The sequence below is a fragment of the Passer domesticus genome, chromosome 3 (genome assembly GCF_036417665.1).
Source record: "Passer domesticus isolate bPasDom1 chromosome 3, bPasDom1.hap1, whole genome shotgun sequence".
Taxonomy (NCBI): Eukaryota; Metazoa; Chordata; class Aves; order Passeriformes; family Passeridae; genus Passer; species Passer domesticus.
This window is the reverse complement of record NC_087476.1, coordinates 44278690-44299434: the sequence shown is the minus strand read 5'-3', so window position 1 is coordinate 44299434 and position 20745 is coordinate 44278690. Positions and strand designations below refer to the sequence as shown.

The 20745-nt window shown below is 44.2% G+C and overlaps 1 long non-coding RNA gene across 1 annotated transcript in view; it reads left to right on the top strand.

Moving 5' to 3' along the window:
* The first annotated feature begins 8172 nt into the window (after nt 1-8172).
* Nucleotides 8173-20745, top strand: part of LOC135296453 (uncharacterized) — a 45958-nt gene continuing 33385 nt past the window's right edge. The window contains exons 1-2 of the long non-coding RNA XR_010358559.1: nt 8173-8448; nt 11676-11801. This is a non-coding gene — a long non-coding RNA (uncharacterized LOC135296453). The remainder of the gene's footprint in view (nt 8449-11675; nt 11802-20745) is intronic.

Below are 20745 nucleotides of genomic sequence, written 5' to 3'. Positions count from 1 at the left end.
ACCTCAGCCAAGTGGTGATGAGGCTGTGCCTGCCCTTGGCTCCGCAGCTCCGTCTCTCCCTTGCAGGATTTACCATCGGTGTGTGAGTGTGACTAAAATGCCCATCTCGGGGCCCTCCCTGACACTTCTCACACTGCTCCTCCTTCCCCAGCAGAGCATGAGTTCATTTCTGCTGGTTTTTACCACGAACTGGGTGGCCCTGGAGGAAAGCAGTGAGAGAAGGGTGCAGAGGAGGAGAGAGGGAAACGAGAGGAATTAAAAAACAGTGAAGGTGGGGCTTGAGAGAAAATACTTTGTGGGGACTGAAATGACAGAGCCGGATTCTTGATCTCACCCAGGTTTCTCATTCACTCATCACCTTGCAGGTCCCACCACGTGCTTTCCTTTCCATCCTTTCCATGAATGCATTGCAATGGCTTTCACCTGCAGGACAGTGTCTGGCACCTCTGGTGTTGCTTGGAGTGAGCAGTTGCTGAGTGTGTATTTAACTTTGATGGTTTAGCACATTGCTGAAGGAGGCCTTTATTTACAGGAATTGTTTCAGAGCTTCCTCCTCTGCAGCAGATCCTCAGCCTGGGCTTCCTTCATGTGGGGAATCAGAATGGGGAGGTCCTGCTGCAGAAAACATCCTGCACAGGCACCACAGGTCACTGTTCCAATATACTGTATGTTGGAAAACTGAGGATGGATGGATGGATGAGTCACTAGAGGACCTTCCTTTCATGAAAATTACTGTTTCATGTCTCTGAAGTTTTATTTTATGCTGTTCTGAATGTTTCATAAAGAACAGCAGAATACATTTTCAGTGTGGCTAATAAATACCAAACCCAGTTTTGGTCACAAGCATTTTCTGTTTCGTTTTGCAGTCAGAATAAAATTCCATTATATGGGGTTTAGTTGTAGAACAAGAAGTCAATATTTGTAATGAGTCTGTACAGGCAGGAGAAAGAGGATGTGTCCATTGTAATCATCACCATTTCTGCACTGTACATCTCAACACCTTTTAATATGAAGATACATGAGGACTTGTGCTGAGGCATGGTTTTGCTGAGCCACCCAGGCAGTTTCTCTGACAGTTTGGGAGGTCTGCTCCCCTATGGAAAGTCTCCACTTCTGGTTTATTGTATATAAATTTATACTTGATGGCTGTTGAGAAAATGACTGGAAGAATAGCCATAATGGCAATGGAAAAAAAACCCCAAACCAACAACAAAAAGCAAAGCTTAATTTATTGCTCAAATGGAATGTCTTTCAGTAAGAAATCATGATGTCAGTTTTCAGTGAAATTGGTGATGTCCTACTTCTGATTGTGTATTCAGTTATTTCAGTGGTAAGAGGGAGCAATCCTAATGGGTCAGCTTACAATTACCCTGAAATATATATAGTGTGTTTTTAATTAATGTGCTAATAACAGGAATTACTTGTATTTTATTCTTTCTCGTACTGAAACTTGAATGCATTCAAGGGTTGTGCTGCAATTGGCTGCCTCAGGGAAGTGCAGCAGGAATTGTGTCTCTTCTGGCCTCCATAGATCACACTGGGATCAGTGTCTTTTGGAGGTGCAGGGGAAGATAGTTCTCTGCAGCTTACCTGCTTGCACTCCTCCATCCCTCCTTCCCCAAACTAGATGCCACAATTTTCCATTGTGCAACTTTTTTTTTTTTTTTTTTTTTTTTTTTTTTTTTTTTTTTTTTTTTTTTGCATGCATTGGACAACAAACCAGATGAACTGTAGCTTCTGATCATAATGATAATGATCTTCAGCTGTCGTTTTGGGGGTTTCTGAAATTTAGGTCTTTCAAGTTTCTGAGCCACACCTCTAACAGTGACTTGTTCTGCGGTAGCCACACAAGCTTCCAACAAGTAAATAGAAGGTGTAAATTAAATTCTCTTTGAAAATTGGCACTCATGTAAATGGAAGTATCCCCAGCCTTCATTCAGGCTGGTTTTGCTGTTTCTGTGTAATCAGCTTTCTGGATACTTCCTAAAAACAAACCTCAGAGGTGGTGTGGAGGGAATGGACGATGCCTGTTGCAACTCCCTTGCCCACACCCAGCTCAGCCCTTGCTTGTGTCACTGCAGGCAATTAACAGTGCTCAAAACCACAGCAGCTCTTCTTCCATTTGCCATTTGATGGTATCGGGACATTTGAGCATTGAGGAAAAAAATTGTTTCTATTTTAAAGGGAGTTTATTCTCCAGCATTAGAAAATGCTGAAGTAATAAAAGGCATTGAGTGTGTAGCATCATCAAGAAGATCTCTGCTGCAAGTTATGATCTGGATGGGATAAAAATGCTTCTTCAGTATAATATATGCTTGAAATGAACTGTAATATATTTATGTGTTCTGCTTTGATCCTAATGTGTTGTGGGGTGCGATGCTGAAATGAATGTGGATACCATCAAAAAGGAGAAGATCCTTAACACCTTAATGTATGGGCATGTGCCGCAGTTGCCACATCATAAACAAGGGCGTAAGCTTTGCAGAGCTGCCCCAAGACAGGGAACTTCTTCCCTCCTCTTGTCCCTGGGTAAACAGGTCCCTGGTGTCTCGGAGAGCAGTGGAGTGCTTTCTCTGGCACTGGCCAGGGAGGGATGAATAATTGCTGTGGATTTCTCAGACGTGCTGTAGGCACAAGTGTGCATCTTGTCCTGATAGGAATGAAACCAAGTGCTTATCTTTACCTGCAGGATTTATGTTCAGTGATTTTGTTATTTATGTCAAAGAAGGGTCAGGGATTTAAGTAACCTTAGGCATGGGATCATTTTGTTGACTACCCTTGATGCTAATTATTTGAAGCAAATCACACTCTAACATGTTTATGAAGTTTCACTGTGGAGTGAGATAAGATTAAGTGTAAATGGTGTGGCTAGAAACTTCTTGAGAAATGTTTAAGTTTATTTTGCAGTGTCACATAGAATCACAGGAAAGAGAGAACACTCCTGCCTGTGCTGTCTCTGCTGAGGGTTTTGGTGGGTGTCACTGTGCCTGAAGTGGTGAAGTATCCCTCTGCCATTCAGAGCATGAAGTAAGGGTGTTGTTCTGGTGGAAAAATCTTGCCCAAGATAAGGGCTGAACTAAACCTGAGTCTGGTTCTTCTGAATTCTGACAATAATAATTTCACTGAGCACACGCCAGCAAGTTGCTGCTGAGCAAGTCTGTATGTTTTTTTTCTGGATTTATTACCTTGCAGAGATAAAGCCTGCTGTTTATTCTGAAAAACTCCTACCTTAACAACTGAAGAACAGCTTAAAGTTTTTCAAACTAGAGGGAGAAGCTAGAGCTAGGAGGAGCTAGCAGCAAGCTCCCATGATGTACCAGAAAGAGAGAAATCTCAAATTCTGTACTTTTCATCACATCACAAGCTTCTTCATGCAGCATAAGTGAAAGGTTTCTCAATAAGTTGTCTCAGTTTCACTTAGGGAAGAGAATTGGGGGTCTTACTGTGCTTATGTTGATATCAGTACTTTTGACTTTGCAAGCAGAGTTTTTCTGCCTCTGCCATGAATCTGCTGTCCTTCCTCTGCATGGATATGGAAATTCAGCCTCCAGGAGAACTGCCATTTCAGTTTTACTGGGGAAATGAACTGGTAGAAGCTTGGGAATAAAGGATGATGTCTAGAAAGTTACTTTTGGCAGAGGAGCCTTCTCAGAGCCGTGTTTAATCCTGCTGTGGATCAGGTGCTGGTCAAAACAGGGGTTGTGTTGAACCATCTGCTGATGTGTGGAGCAAGTCTGTCAGTAATACCTGAGTATGGCTTGGGCCTCAGAAGGGACAGATGCTATCAGGCTTTGCAGTGCAAACTTTCAAGAGTGTGTGATCCTGAATTTGCAGGATGGCAGGGTCTGGTAAGTGACGCATAGGCTGTATGGTTTTGTTATGGAACGACTCTTTCATGGCATGGTACACCACTAACATGAGCAGCATGGTTTTATTTATCTCAGCTGATGTTCCTCTGAAACTGCTTGGTGGGTAATTTTAATGGATGTGTGTCATGGTTTAGGAATGGTATTCCACAATTTACTGTTCCCATTCCAAACCGTGCTCTGCTTGCTCCCTTCCCCTTCCCCTTCCCCCTGCCATGGGATGGAGAGGAGAACAGGAGGCACAAAAGGTAAAGATCATGGCTTGAGGTGAGAACAGTTCACTGGAAACAGCCATGAGATGAGAAAATGAGCAGTAAGAGCAGCAATAGTAATGGCAGAGGCTACAAGAAGGAGGCCAATGATTTTCACACAGAGAGCCCCTGACAGCACCCAGCTGCTCCCTCCACCACAGCACGCTGATCCAGTGACTGTGAGGGGGTACAGAAGAACCCCCAGGTCCTGGCCAAAAATTACCCCTGTCCCGGGCAGAACCAGGCCGATGTGGAATGGCAGTCATGCACTGGCAGGTACAATAGCTGCTCACCTTATAAATGCCCCAGGCAACCACGTGTGACACCTTCCTGCAAATGAGGCAAATCCCGCTTGGAGCTGAAGCCGCTGCTGAGGGAGAAAACTTTTATATTGTAACATTAAAGGCAGACACTTTGTTTTAATCACTTGCCAAAACAGCTGAAAACAATTATTAATTAATAGGAAACATTAACTTTTAACTTTGCAAGCTCTCCAAAGAAGTGTCTGTGACAACTTGCATCTGGATTTATGGATAATTTGGATACAGTGAAAATGGGCATCGTACTGCAAAGGTCGACTGCTTTAAATTCATTTTAAGTGTACACATAGTGCTCTTAAAATTAATATGTTTATAAACCTAAATTGGTTCAGTTGAATGCCTTTTGTTCTCTTTGTGGCTTCATTTGAAGCAACAACAAAAAGCTGTGCTTGTTTGTGTGTTTAACCAAAACGTTAAATGCAATTAATCCACCAAAAGCATACAAATATTTTTTGAATAATAGAGGCGCCCCTTTCACAGTGTCTTAGGTATTTAGCACTATGGTTTGGCAAGTAGAAAGCAACTTCTTCACATCTCATAAATAAAATTTAAAAAATCTTTTGCTTGGCTAGTTTAATTTGAACCAACACAGTGCAGCACCCTTAGTTTTTCTTTTCTGCTTTGATATGGCTGAGGTTAGCATGTATGGTTGGTGGGAGCTGGCATTCCTAGTGCTTTAGATTCTGGATCCTACTTTCCCTTCTGGAAAATACTGTGTCTGACAAATACAGCTCCCAGGAAATAAGAAAGGGGGGGGATGAATATTGCAATCTGAGACAGAGGTCCTGTTTGATCTGACTGGGGTGTGACTGTTTGGGGATTCATCATGCAGATCTATTGCTTTTGCTTCTTTTCTCCAAAAAATGGAAAAATTCCTTGCACTGACAGAAATGCAATATCCAAAATATTTCAGCAAGATCAGACCACAAGACTTAGTTTTTTATCTTAACTGAGGATCTTTAGACATCCCAATTATTTTAACAATGGGAGAGTGGCTCCTTAGCCTGTTTGCTTGTAGCCAGCCCACTTCCCAGTTCTTGAGCAATTCATGGGGGATCACAGGATGACTTTAGGAACTGCAGATTCTTCATCAATTACAATATCATTTCTAGCAAATGTGAATACTCTGCTTTTTACATTTGTTCCTAAGACTCTTCTTTTTAAAAAAGGTGTGTTTTCATCCTTTATTTAAAATTATGCCAGCCCCGCTAAACCAGCAACTCGCTCTTTGCCAGGTAACTCAATCTGAGCTCATCTTCTGTGCATGGGACTGAGTCTTAGTGGCAAGAGTTGTCTGGTCTCAGTCGTGTATAATGACTGGGAATCATCTTAGTTATCCTTGTTTTGATCAAGGCACAACACACACTGCCACTCACCAACCTGTGGAAGGCAGATGGGCCTATGTAGTCCAATATTTATGGTTAAGAAGAAAATTGTTACACAGTTCAAAGGTTAAATTCTGCCTTCAGATAATAATCCTTTGCTTTTCCTGGAATGTTTTGCACGAGTCTCATAAAGAAAGAGAACTAGAATATTTTGTCAAATATTTCAGACTTTAATGGCTACTGAAATGATGCCTACAGCTCATTTCCCTTTCCCTTGTCCTCCCCACCCAGCACAGTGCTCTTGTTAGGAAGGAGGGGTTGCAATGGTGCAGACACATGGATGCAGCAGCTTGAGGAATGAAAGGCTGTGCTGCTGCATCAACAGAGTGACATCTCTGCTCTGGGTGATGATAGTGGTCAATAATCTCAAAAACAGTGATCTACATATAAATACCTGAGGATTTTATGGGCTGAACTATGGCAACTGCTCTGCTTCAATTTGTGTTTGTACCTGCTGAAGTCTTACACATTTATCCTGAAATTACTTTTTATTACAAACAGTGGCAGTTTGCTCAAAAAACTTAATAATCTCAAAGCAGTTATCTTTCTTCAAAGAGATAATAAGGTCATTACCAGCTTTTTCTCAAAAGAAGGGGGAAAATTGACTAGTCTAATACTTTTCAAAGGACAAAAAGTGATTTCTGCGGTGGGTTGAGTATTTTCTATACTTCCATTCTCTCCCAGCTGTTGCTTGATGCACTGCTCTGCCTGGAGACTTGCACTGAACATTGACCCCATCAAGCTAAGAGTGAACTACACTTGGGGCATCTCCACAGCTTTGTGACCAATCACAAATGAAAGCAGTTGGTTGCTTCTGGTTACTCACTGGTGTGTTAGGTTTCTAGTAGCAGTGCCATTTTCAGGTTTGTAGGTTGTGTGTGGCAGATGGAAATAATTACTTTCAGTGTGCTCTGGGGTATTGCTAACTGAGCAAGAAAGACAGCGTGGCTTCCCTCTCCCACCACCCAGGGTTTAGGATACGTCTAGCTGGAGTGCTACAAAGATCTGGATTGATTCCTGAGTTTTGTTTTGGTGGTTTTCATTATTTCCACAGAAGCAGTTGAGGGATAAATGTAAATTCCAAGTGTCAGCTTCCAGGGAAGGTGTGAATCTGATCTGTGATGGCTCTTATTGAGAGTGAATTTAGAGCAGTCTTGCTTTCAATGCTTGATTTTTGCATGGGCTGTGGTGATTCAGGATTTGTTGAGACCTGTGAGGTTCCTTTATGCCAGTATTGGTTTGTGCCTTTCAAGCAGCATCCTTTCCAAAGCCCTGAGTGCTGAATCTCGGGTACAACTCCCACGCAGCAGAAACTTCCCCCAGCTCTTGAGTTTCCTAAACACAGTCTGGGACTGCAGCATCCTCTGATGCTTCTGCATGTAAGAAGTTGTTTGGATTTGGTCTGTTCCTCTCCAGCTCTTTGGATCTGCCAGCTCTGCAAAAATAAGGGGATGTTAAAATTTTAAAATTAAAAAATAAAACATGATTTGATATGCCAGCTTCAGAGGACAACTGCTAATTCCAGTACACCTCTCTGTGCTGTCCTGGTTTTGGCTTCTGTTTCCTGTTACTGTGGTAGAATGAAATTTGTGTTATCCTCAGTGTTATCCTATGCTTACAGGATGTGGGAACCAGCAGGTTTCCATGCACAGAAATCCAGCATTAACCAAGCAATTTGGTAATCTTTTGTAGTTGTCCAGAAGGTAAAATGCATTGTGCTGCCACAGAGCAGTTCTCAGAGCACCCTTTATATGGACAAGCTGTTTCTTTTTGCTTGGCCATCTTGTTTGAGATACAAAAGTACCCCCCAAGCCTCTTTCATGGCTTTCATCTGTATCTGTGGAGCATTTTGCAAATGAAAGTTGGGAGGGTTGCCATCCTTGTAAACAATATTGCAAACCCCAATTCCAGAACAGGGAAATGCCTCCCTGTCCACACAGATGAAATTCAACAGATGCTGAATTTTGCAGTTTTTTATGCCCCACATTAAGGAAAAGCCTTTTTCCCACCAAAACTCTCAAGCAATCGTACAAGTGAAGTGAAGCTGCTTCCTCTGTCCTGAAGAGAACACCAGGGAGAGGCAGGGATGTGCAGAAATCAATGAGAAGGTTTGGTCTAACTGTTTTTTTTTTTCTCACATAAGATTAGCAGAATGCTGTTTGTTGCAGTCTGTTGTTAAAGTACCAATATTTGTTCTATTTTTAAAACAAAGAAATGTTGATTTGATGAAAATCAATAGAAAAGAGTGCAGGAAGCTGCTGATGTGAAAAATTTTCCCATCATGCCAAGACACCATTTTTTAATGAAGTTTTTTTCTTTAAGGTGTCACTTTGCAAGGTTGCATGCTGATGATGTTTTGCTGCTACAGCTGTGTGGAGGAAATGAGACTGAAAAAAAATTTTCTGTGTGAAAACCTGTAGAAGTTGACTTCAAAGAGAGAGCTGTCCATGAAACATGAATGCAGCAGAGATGTTCCACAGGGATATTTCAGCTACCAGGAATATGAACTGTTGTGAGCACCTCCCCTCTCAGATTTGCACAGATGGAGATGCATTGACTCAAAACAGAAGGATTTTGATAAGCAGATATTAGCTTCAGTCAGAGCTGAGTAAAGAGGAAAAAAAAGGTAGGTCATATTCAAAACAATGGAAACTCACCAGCTTAATTATAGGCTACAAATGGTCCTACTGTTCAGTCAGTGAAGATGGAAAAGTCCTTTATTAAATTTTATTGGGACCCATGAAACTGCAGTCTTCAAGCCTATGCCAGCTGCCTCTGAAATCACAACAGAGGATGCTGCAAGCTGCATGGCCATGTCCTTTCCTGAAATCGTGTGGTTTAGCCTACAAGTGAAATTTCATTGGGTCAAATGAAAAGGTTTGGATTTGATTGATGAGTTGGTACATGGTTTGTCAACTTCTGTTGCTGTTCTGCCTTGTCAATTGAGAAATGCCAAAAACTTTGGGCAAGATGAATTAGTGAAAGTAGTGCAATAGCTTTGATAATGTAACTTTCATGAAGGCCAAAGGACAGCTCAATACCAATTATACATGATAATTAATAAGAGTAAGCTAAAATTATAGCCTGACAGTGCTTAGGAGGGGACTTGGAGGATGTGTGTAATACATTTGCTTCCTTCCAAAACTTGTTGGACTAGCAGCCTGACTACGGGAAAATCACTGTAATTTAGCTTTTGCTGGCAGTATCAGCAGTGGAATCTAGGGCATAAATACATTGCTTTATGTATATCTTAGCCCAGATCTAACATGGGAGCAAGTGAATATGACAAAGCTTGTACTGTTGTTGCTTCTCCTTTTTTTTAACAGGAACAGGGACAGCTCGGGCTTGGTTGTGCTGCAAAATGGACATGCACTTAAAAACATTACCTTTATTTCATTCCAAACATCTTATTGAAGGGAGATATGAGCCCAGGTTTTGCCCTGTCCAAAACAGAGACCCTCAGACAGCAGGGCTGCTCTCAAGCAGCCACAAAGGAGGCAGATGAGGAAACTCATAGTTCAGGTCTTCTGGCTTGGCACAGGAAGGCAGCTCCCATTGCACCCAGCCCCTGTCTGGGATGAAAGCGGTGATCACAGCAAACCTGAACTGTCCACATGCCTCACATGTGACAGAAACATTTGTATTTCCTTCAGCCTGGTCCCTGGGAAGCATCTGACACACCTCATGAGCTTTGACTTGTGTGTCTGGGGCACAATTTGTTTCTTATGGTAGTCAGAGACTACAGACAAGAAGAGCTGTGGGTCTTGGTTTTAAACGTTGGAAGAGGAGGGTAGTCAAGCTTTATACTTGCATTGGATGCATTCTGTGAACTAAGGAAGCACTCATGGTAGCATGTTTTGCCAAATGAATTAGCAGAGGCAGACTCAGCCAGCCCCGCGTATGTCCCTGGCCACTTTGGTGGCCCTTTTTGCCACCCTTGTAGGAAACACAGGAACTGCTGCAGTCTGGAGAGAGAAACTTTTGAGCTTGTGCCAGCGTGCACCTGTGAACAGGGCTTTGCTGAGGTCTCTGACCTCCAAACAGAGATAAGCTGCTCTTGCGGGTTAGGAGATTTGAAGCTGCCAGGCTGAAATCCAGCACGTCCCAACCCAAGCTCTTTACCTTTTCCTTGGTTAAGAGGTGCTTGAACTATTTGGCAGGGAGCCAATGAGGTCTGCTGGGTCTGCCATAGGGCAAGGAGTTACGTTAAAAGACCCAGTTTCCAATTAATCCAGGCCTTTGGAACTCTCTAAGTAGCTTCCCAAAGTCACGTTGGTGCAGGGTCACTCTTGTCTTCGAGCGTGAGACGGGGCAGATGAGGCCTCTGGTTCTGCTGAACACTGAACTTCAGTGCAGATCATTAGCATTTTGACCTTATCAGGAGAAAAGTTCTGGAAATTATCCGTGTGATTGTATCTTGAGGGGCAGAAGGCAGAGCAGAGTTAACTGGCTGATGTTTCTCTCTTGGGCTGGAGTTCAGCATTGCCCCATGATCTCTGCTGAGGCTGTTTCTTGAATAAAATAGAATTCTGCATGGAGCTGTTCTTGGTGTGGCTTCTGTGCTCTGAATTCTGAGGCAGAATTAATAACCAAAATTTGCCTAATTTTTGTCTTCTTTCTGCATTTCTGATGGTAGGTACAGGATTTGGGGAAATTGCTTTTCTGCACTAGTGTGGAAGTGTCACTGTAGCTGTGACCAAGGTTGCAGGAGGTGGTCCTTGCTGCCAGATGTGCCCTGGCTTTACTAACCCATGTGATTATTTTTGATAAGCTTTTGGTTCATGGCAAGTATCTCTCAGAGGTAATCTGTACTCTCCTGCACTGAAATACGTTGTGTGTAAAAAAGTGATGTGGTAGCTCTGTGACAGAAGTTTGTGGGGTAGCAGGGCCATGGGATGGGTTTGTTGGAAAAGGCCTGGTTGACAAGATACTTCTATGGTGAGCTGATGAAAGCTGTGAGGAGCAGCACAGCACTGGCAGTGCCAACTCCTCTGCTGCTGGTTTTGACTGAAATGGAGATTATCTGCAATAAGTGGTGAATCAGTGCAAACCCTGGATATGCCTATCCACTGCTTTAACAATTCCCCCTCACAGGGGCTTTCAGATCCCTCAAATTTTACTTGCTCAAAGAAAATTCACTTAAAAAAACAGGCTCATAACAGGAAGTCTATTCTTTTCATTAATACAATCTCTCTAAATGCAGTGTGTTTGCTAATATGGTATAAATTGAGCTGAGATAAAAGATCTAAGAAACAGAACTCCTGCCTGAGTCCTGTGTGGTGTATATTTAATGAATTTTCACTTAATTACCCATTAATATGTATTAATAAAATAAACATGGCAATTGAACAGTACAGTACTAAAATACTGTTCTGAAAGAAAACCACATTGAGTAAACTAAAACAACTGCATTTCTTACTAATCTACACAATGCATTTAATTTAAAAGGAGAATTTATAGTATTTGAAATATCCTACCACATACTGAAACTTTTAGTGTAAACTGCCACTTTCTGACTATCACATATTGAAATACTTGTGGTGCGTAGTGAAATTTATGTTACATTGTGTAAAATATATAGTGAAACCGAACTGATGTATAATGAGACACACATGTGCCTGCAATGACTTATCAGTTCCATTATTTTCTAACTAACATTATTTTCATGATCAAGTTTTTCTGGGTCAGAGGAAGAAAATGGTGAAGACTGGGACTGATACTACAATGGAGAGTGTAGACACAAACTTGTACAAAAACCGAATCAAGCTGAGTTATCCTTTGTCCTTTCCTCAGATAAATTCTAAATGTAAAGTCTGCTAATGGTTACAACATGTCTTTCTTTCTCTGCCAAAGCTTCATTACGAACATCAACATCACCCCAGCAAGGGAAATACCACCAGCCACAAGTAGAGAGGCCGGGTGCCGAATTCTCAGCAGTTTTTACCAGAACGGGGCTGCTGCACAAGAGACCCTGGTGAGGTATGTGGGGCCTTGCAGGACCACCCCAGCACAGGCTGGGTCATTCAGACCCATTCGGGTTTTGTGGGGGGGGATAAGTAGGCATCCCAGACCCGACCTCCTTCGTCCACCAGTGCTCCAGACCGTGCATGGGTAGCATTGCTGTGAGCTGCAAAACATCTCTCCGTGCTGCTTAGATTTGTTTTTTCTGTCTTAAGTTAGGTCTGGACGACACAGCCAAACATCCCTGCCAGGCAGGCAGGCAGGCTGGGCGCTGGGTGTGCCCTGCTGCTGGCAGAGCAGGGCTGTGGCAGCTGCTGGCCTCCTGCTGACCTGGGGTGCTCCTGTGCAGCGCTGTGGTTTGCAATGCACAGTCGCTCTCCAGCTTCAGCAGGGGCTTGGGCTGAGGATGGCGGCTGCTGGGCTGGCTGGCTGGCTTGGGAGGTGCTTTTATCCTGGTTGACTGGGATCTCTGCAGGTCCCAGCTGGTGCAAGGCTGCAGGATCTCTCCAGCTCTGCCCACTCTTGTCCAGAATTTGCTGCTTGGACCACAAACAGACTGCTGTTTCTGAGAACTTGCCAAAAAAAAAAAAAAAAAACCAAAAAAAAAAAACCTGAGGTCCTAATGCTTCTCAAGCAAAAGAGCAGGAAATAAACCACCTGTGAAATAAGTCTCTCTCCTTGACAGTCCTATTCCAAGCTCCATCAGAGAGTTTTCTTTTATGGGTTCTTTCACCTGGTTTTACACCCGTGCGAGGATGACCAAAGCATTTTACACCCAGAAAGTGATAACCACTGTGAAGATCCCTCTTTCTGATCTGCCTCAGTAACACTCAAGTGAAGGTGTGTTTATCCCATCCTTACTTTGGAGTGCTGGCCTTTTGCTAAACCAAAACAAGCTGGGCCTACTGAAATTGAAAGACCTTCCTACTTGATGGCTGTTGTGCAATCGGCGCTCATCAAGGATGGTTAAAGGCACAAGACAAAACACACCCTGCATTTGAGGGTAAGGTGTATTAACCTTTCCACTTGGAATGCCTAATTGCTCAAATATTGCCAACATTGTTCAAACTGCCAGATATGTTAGGGAACAGGCAAAACTGGAGGGACAACTCTATATGAGGGGTATGACAAATTTATTGGGTAAATTGTATGGGAGTGCTTAACCCTTCTCTCTGTTCTGTTTTTTGTAAGGACAGTTGCCAAGTAGAGTTGGTCATGACTAATTCATGTGAGGAAACTGCACGGAGAAGTTAAACAGCAACAACCAGTTTAATTTCACTTGTTACCAATAAGGCCTAACTTAAGTTTCAAAAGGAGATGAAAGGTAAATTTGCCATTTGCTCTCTATGTTTTAAAAGCTGCATGAGAGCTTGAAGAGTGACATGCTCTGTATTACTAATGCTACCTCTGTCCTTAGAGCAGAGGGAGGAGACAAACACAATTTAATTTCTGTGTATACTAGGACAAAAATTCTTCAGAGCATAGATTTAGTGTTTTGTTCTACCCCATTCCTAGCTTTTAAAAATCATTCTAGAGGTGCATAAGTTATCCCTGAAGCAGGGTAGAGCACACATATGCGTCAGTGCCAAAACTGACCAAGATGATACAGGGACATTTCATGAAGGAGAAGAAAGAAACATGTCCTAAGTATCTGAGCATCAACTCTTGCAAACAACACATCAGGTATGAATATTTCACAGGTGGTACAACCAACCAGCAGCTACCTCTCTTTTGGTTTATCTTCTTATCTCCCCTGAATCACAGGGTGCAACAATGGTGACAGTGAGTGGATGAGGTACTATGTATTTAGACAACATTGTAGAAGATGATTTGTCAACAGGGAGACAGAAACCTTTCATAATGCTTGGAGGAAAATTCATAGGATAATCCCAGGATAATAGATTTTTAATCCTTGGTTGTTTCCTTGTATGATACAAGCTAATGAGTGTCACCCACTCCTTTGAACCTTTCTGTAACTTCCTTGAGAAGTTCCATTTCCTTCCTTCCATTTCCTTTTGAAAGATGTTCAGTCCAAACTGAAACATTTACCAATTCCTTCATTCCTGTGGCTAGATTGTTATTTTGATAAAACAGAATAAAGCAAAACAAGAATCTTTCCAAAGGCAGTATACGGAATTGTTATCCCTTTGAGCTTACTATGGGAAGGCAAGCACATGGCTGAGCTTTGTTAAAATCATGCTGAAACGCAATTCTCTTTATTTAAAATGCTTCTGAAGAGGCCAGTTTTAATTTAAATGTGCACTACGTGGGTTGTAGTTGAAGACCATCTGAAATGAGACGGTGAATGGGCAGATCTGCCCTCTGCTGAGTGGGTGAATCTCTGTGAAGAGGCTGAAGGCAAATGGCTCTTGCATACATTAGCAGCTTAGCAATTTTCTCGGCATCCACAAAAAAGCTGGGGGTGATCACCTGCCAGTAAAGGGACATTTTGCTAGCACGGACCCAGTTATTTTCTTCCCTGGCTGCCTGTATCCAGTCATGGAGATGTCAGTGTCCTGACAAGAGCACCAGCTCCATATCACTGGATTTTCAGCTGCAGGGAAAAGTATTAGCAAATGAAGACATGTCAAAACAAGGGAAAAAAAGTTATTTGGTAATACCAACCCAGCAAAATACTGAAGGGGAGCTTTGGCAGGCTGGCAACAGGCTTCCAAGGAGCCAGAAAGCATCCTGGATATTACAGTTTGTCAAGCCATTGAAATTTCATGCCTCAGAGTAAAGTCGGAGATGAGAAACTCTGGACCTTTCAATGTGGGAGAGCTGAATCTATCAAAATAGTTTCACTTTGCATCTGCAGACTGTGAAAATGTGTTCTTCCTTTTTTTTTTCTTTTTCTCTCTCTTAGTATTTTATCTCACCCTTGCCCTTAGTTGTGTGGGTTCCCTCACTTGTTAGGCACCATGTTTTCCAAAGAAAGGTAGTGTTTCACTGCTTCACTTCACCAGAAATTCTCCTTCTGGGAAGACTGAAGAAGCTGGTGGCCACCAACTTGCAGCACTGGCAGGGATCAAGGAGCCCCAGGGATGCTCACCTGGAATGCAAGAGGACAGGGATGGGCACAGGGAAGGGGAGAATGAGAAAGGTAACAGAGATAGAGAGGACGAGTGGAAGGTTCACCACCGTCCCGTGCCAGTCTGTGTCATGGGTGACAGACTTCTCCTGGCAGCAGTGCCACAGATAGCAGAGCTGGTGGATTGATACATGGAAAGTGCCAGTCCTGCTGTGTTGTGCAGCCACAGCATGGGACAGTCACAGAATGGACAAATCTTACCAGTGCATGTGCTTTCCAAAGCCTCAGAGTCTGCCCAGGCAGCTGGTGAGAACAGCACTGAGGCAGCAATCTCAGGCACTCAGAGGATGAGAAAAACTGGAATTAAGGTTCACTCAGTCCTTCATGGACGTGCATAATGATGTGGTCTTTACAGGATGTGTGTTACCTTTGCCCTTGGCCTTTGGAACTCCTTTGGAAGGAGCTGTGCATTGCATGAAGCAAGTCACTCAACCTGAATTTTCACAGGTCATGTAGTGTAGTTATCCCTGGTTTGTGCTTGGTTTGAAGGTGTTCTGGATCCCAGTTGACTCCTGAGGTTAAGATAAGCTAAAGTCAAATAACACGTGGGATAAACTGCCTGAAATTCTGGGCATCCAAAGAGAGTTTTTGACTTTAAACTCCTGTATTTTATTTTTTCTTCAGTCCTGCCCAGGGATACTACCTCTCTCTCCCAGGTGAAGCCTTCAGCCATCTTTCCAATGAATCCACTGAAAGCACTCAGGGGCAAATGGCCCCAGCTGGAGAGTGGGGCAGGAGCACAAAGGCCAGAGCCATGCAGCCAGAAGGGAAGATGGGATGAGAGGGATGGCATCCCTTCCCTGTCCCATGCAGGATGAGCATCTCCTGCCATGTGCACTGGACAAGGTACAAGTCCTGTGGGAAAACCAGTGTGTGATCCTGCAAGCAAGGGCTGCTCCTGAAGCTATGTGTGGACAAGCTTAATTAATTCTGCCTCTTTTTTTGGTGCTTGACATTTGAACCTTGCTTGCAGTGCAGTAATGCAGGGAGAGAGGTGAGTGTGTGTGAGCGAGTGAAAGTGGTGTCAGCATTTTGATTAGAACAAGGTTTCCATTCCATGCAGACACATGTCCAGCCTGGTACCTGTTTGTTTCCAAGAAAAGTGTAGGCCCACTCAGTTCAGCACACTTCTGGGGGCCCAGACTTTTAATAGCATGTAATATTAATTTCTGGCAACAGATGAGAGTTAATACATTATGTTTAAATCTGGGATGAGTTGTTGACCAGCTGTGGTCTGTGTGCAGAGATACCAAACACTTTTCTTTGGATAATGTCAGTTCCAGCCTGCAAAGCACATGTGGGTGACAGGCAGCACTGAAGACCAGCAAAATTAACCCATTTAATCTTATGGAGCCATGTGTCTCCTGCACAGCATTTGGTGCAGTTATCCTCTAACGATTTAAGCATAAACTTTCAGAAAGTTCTGGGTGAGATGGCTCTTTTTTCAGTGCAGCATGTCAGTCAGTGCTGGTGGGAGGTTTCTGCCCTTGTGTCTGCACCAGAGAGGTAAATTAGGTAGGCAGAGCCATGAATTATTTGCATGAAGCTGAGGTGGCGAATGTGTTATCTCAACAGCAGAAAAGGAAATGGTTCTCTATAGATTATTAGTTACTGAAAAAGCAAAGGCATGTCTTGTTGCCACCACACCACTGGCCTGACTGTTGAGTAGATATGGATCAATATATCCCCTTCCTCCTCAACCCCCTTGCTCTTCACATTTTCACTTAGGCTGAGGTGAAGAGGTTTCACTTTAATTTATGTCATTCTTGTATTGCCAAATGTCATGCCAGCGCAACCGATCCGGGTGTGATCTGACTCTCTGTTGTGTACTCTCACATGCAATCCCCTCGTGGGAAAATGCTGAGAGAAAATGGAAATTTAAGCTGTGCAACTAGCCACTGTGGTTTTTTGGGTTTTTAATAGTGCTTCGTTTGTGAGGTCCTTTGGGCAGAGAGAGTTTGTGTTGTGTTCAGGGTAGTCATAGCCCATAAGTGAGGATTTCTAAATATTATGATATTGCAGATAGTACTGTAAGCAACTTGTTCTCTCTATGAACAACAAACTACTTGCAGTTACAGATCAGAGGATCTCAAAACAAGGTACAAATATTAGTCCTACACCACAGCCTGAACAAGTCTTGTACCTATTCTACAAATGAGTTGGGTGCTCTATGGGAAGGTCGACTTGTTCCAGACCTCACTACTAGTTAGTGAGGGTACCAAAACCAGAGCACAGCCATCTTAGCTCCAGGGTCCTTGTTTTTGTTGCTTAGCCCTGGCCTTGAAGTACTGAAGTTTTTAGATTAAAAATAAAAAGTTTGTCCTTAAGCCTCCACTGTTAGATAAGTTTGATCTTGGATATTTTCCCCTGTGTAGATACTTATTGCTGCCTTAGTGTTTAGATTGATCTAAATAATTACACTGAAAATCAGTTTTCAAAAAATGTAGTAAGAATAGCATCAACTGGTATTGCCACACTTAAACACCCCAAGTCTGGGGTAAATGAGAACTTGTAACTGAAGTCTGTGTCTGGGTCCATCTCTTGATATATTTCTGAAGTCAGGCTCACGTGGGATGAGGCATTTCCTGGTGGCTAATGGATGCAGAGGGAGATAATGAGCAACAGACCAGTGGCAAAGAACTGAGATTTAGCATGTTCAAGTCTAACAAGGCACTTAGAGTGTTTTGCAGGGGTGTGTGCTGCTTCAGGAAATGGGTTTAATGGCCAGGGAGGGCCCTTGTTTTCCAGCCTTCTCATTTTGGATGAGTAGCTAAGATTTTGAAGGAAACTAGAGAGCACTCTGCCTCCACTAAGGTTTACCCCCTCGGCTCCTCAGCCTGCCTCTCTGTTGGGTGCTCTCTAGCAGGGTGAGGATAATTCTGCCCTACACAGCAGAAGGGCCTGAGCCATGTTGCCCGTGCTCTGCAGCTCTTGAACCACTCGCACCTGCAGCCACTGCTCCACCCCATCTCCTAGGCTGCTTTTTGAGGTCAAGCAAGACCAACGACAGTGCAGCAAACAACACAGTCATTCCTGAATATTGTATCTGGAGGGGATTACAAACTCCAGCAGATGTGAGGAGGAAGGAAATCTACATATAGTTGCTATGTAGGTCATAACTTCATCTTAGAAACACTTAGGTGTTTTACGAACAAGTCTCACAGTGATTTGTGGCATGTGGCTCCCAAGGAGGGCAATAGGAACTGGGGTGTCCCCTGGGACCTGTGCTGAACTCCTCCTGAATGGCTCCTCCCAGTCACAGCCCACATAGGGACAGTACAGACATTGGTGTGTAGTCTAAAAGCTGGGTGTTTATAGCAAACACATGTAAAGACACCAATGCTCATTTGGAAATCCACTGCACAGCTGGGCACAGGTATTACTGTTGAGACCACAAGCCTTTGGAGCTGCTTCCCAAGGGCCATGGATGTACCTGCCCTGCCCTCCCATTGCTGCCATCTCTAATCATGAGCACAATTTTGGTCGGGGCTTGTGGCCAGTCTTGCTCAGGGCCAGCCCAGGGCGGAATGGGGATGGGCAAGCACCTCCTGCAGCTGCCCAGTTTGTAGCTGCCAGGCTGGGCCCCCAGTGCTGGGACATCAGTGCAAGGGAATGGGGCTGAAGCAGGATTTTAGGGCAAAGGAGATGTAGGAAAAGAGCCCCAGCCCTGGGATCCTGGCTCTGCTAGCTTGGGTCCTGTCTACGGCCTCTCAGGGTGGCACCGAGGTTACGGCTCTTGAGGTGGCTTGTCCCACCGATTGGGTTGTGAGGGTTTTGGCAGATTGGGATGCTCTGCTGAGAAAAAGCCTTTTGGTTGTCACCTCTCTCGTTTCTCTGTGCTTAAAGTGTATTTTCTCAGTTTGCAGTGTCAGGGGGCTGGGTGCACTGTGAAGCAATTTGGATTCTGCATTGATAAGGCAAGTGCAAACTGTCCCCGCAGCTCTCGAGAGCAGAATCAAACTGAAACTTACCACTCAGAGTAGAAAGCACATAACACCCACAGCTACAGACATGCACAAATTGCTGTAATATAGGTTAGAAAAGGAGCCCTGTTCTGCACCCTCTAGTCTCATTAAAAACATGCACACAACACCAAATCTTCACTGAATGACTACAAGCACCAGCGCGTGAGCCCTACTAAACACCCAACTTACTTGTAACGGCTTATTAAAAAGGCAAATTTTCACTTTTCATGTATTCTTGCTCCACTTAACACCTGGTTGCAGTTTCTACAACATTTTTAACTTCTGTTTTTTTCATGACTGGTTGCGAGTAAAGTGAGACCTCTCTGGGACACCACCCAGCCTGGTTAACTGGATCCCCACCTAGGGACATGGCCCCAGCGTGGCCAGAAGAAACCAAACTTCCCCCTCTTAGTAAAGCATTTCTGCAAGGTGCTTTGAGGCTGACAAGAAGAGCAGATCTGGTCTGTAAAGATATACAGAACCTGTCCTTTAAAAACAAGAGGTCATCAGAATACACAAGGTAGACTAAGGTGGGGAAAAAAAATGTTTCCTGGGGCTCACAAGAGGGACAGTTCTCACACAGAAAATTTTGCCATAGGAAAGCCCAAGGGAGACTGGGAACTATAATATCCAAGAAATCACATTCAAGATGCTGCCTGCCACACTCCTCTTCCTGCCCAAAATCTGACCACTGCTTTTAAGTTAGGATTTAGTGTGCAAAACTTAACTGGTAAAGGCAGGAGCATTGGGTCTCCCTAACCCCAAGACTGGTATCTCGTTGTGACAGCTGTCCTCAGCACAGGTGAACTGGGAAAGAGGTTTTCAGCTTCTGATTTTGCTGTGTGTGGTTTCAATATTGCAGGAATTGTTTCTCTTCCCAGTGCAGTGTGGCCACTTTGGGGCAGGAATGCTGTAAGGAATCTCACTCGGTCCTAGGATAAGGAAATGATCAAGGACTTGCTTATTCACAATTAATGGAGAAGAAGAGCCGAAAGCCTTTATTAATCATTGCACAATAAGGAAGTCATACTGGTTTTGCTCCCTTCAATAGGGCTATTTGGTCACACCTACCTAAGTGGTTTGGCATCCCAACCATCTCTCTGCGTGCAGCTGAGGAGGAGGAGGAGGAGCAGAAGGAGGAGAAGGAAGAAAGGGCCTGGCCCCATCACCACCGAGGTGCCTGGCTGACAGCTCACAGGGAAGAGAGAGTTCTGAATGTCCATCACCCTTTCCTGAAGGACCAGACATCTCTTTTTAGACATCTCTGCCCAGAGCACACACCAGTGCTGCCCGTCCCCATGCTTTGGGCACAGGTTTCTGCCCCAAGCGCTGGTGTCAAAAAGGAGCAGGAATTCATGCATGCCCTGTGCCAGAGTTCCCCCTGCCAGCTGCAGGGGTCCCTGCCAGAGAGGGTCAGCTCTTGGGGGTGTGTGCCACCCACCCACCCGCCCACTGACTGCAGATCCTTGCCCCACTACTGGGCTTCTGCTCCCCTGTTTACCTGTCGTGGCGGCCAGTCAGAGTAACCCCCAGCTCCAGAAAGGAGTTTGTGGCTGTGATGGCTGGCAGGTGCCTCTGAAGTGCCAGGAGACAGATGTTCAGGCTCCAGGCTTTGGCTGGCTCAGGGAGCTGTATCGCCCTGCCCTAGAAAAGGATGCTGAGGTGATGTCTCAGGGGCCTTTCCTAGGTGGGCTTGTGCAGGCTGAAGTTTGTAGAGCTGAACATCCTGAGGCAGCAGAGCCTGTGCTGCCTGGAGGTGGAAAGCATCATCCCAGGCAAACCTGGGCTGGGGTTTCCTGTATAGAGCACCACTGAAGCAGTGCCAAGCTGCAAGCTCTCATGGTGGAACTAAAGGTAGTTTGGCTTTGAAGCAGAAGGCAATGTCTGCTTGTACACACCTCCAAGC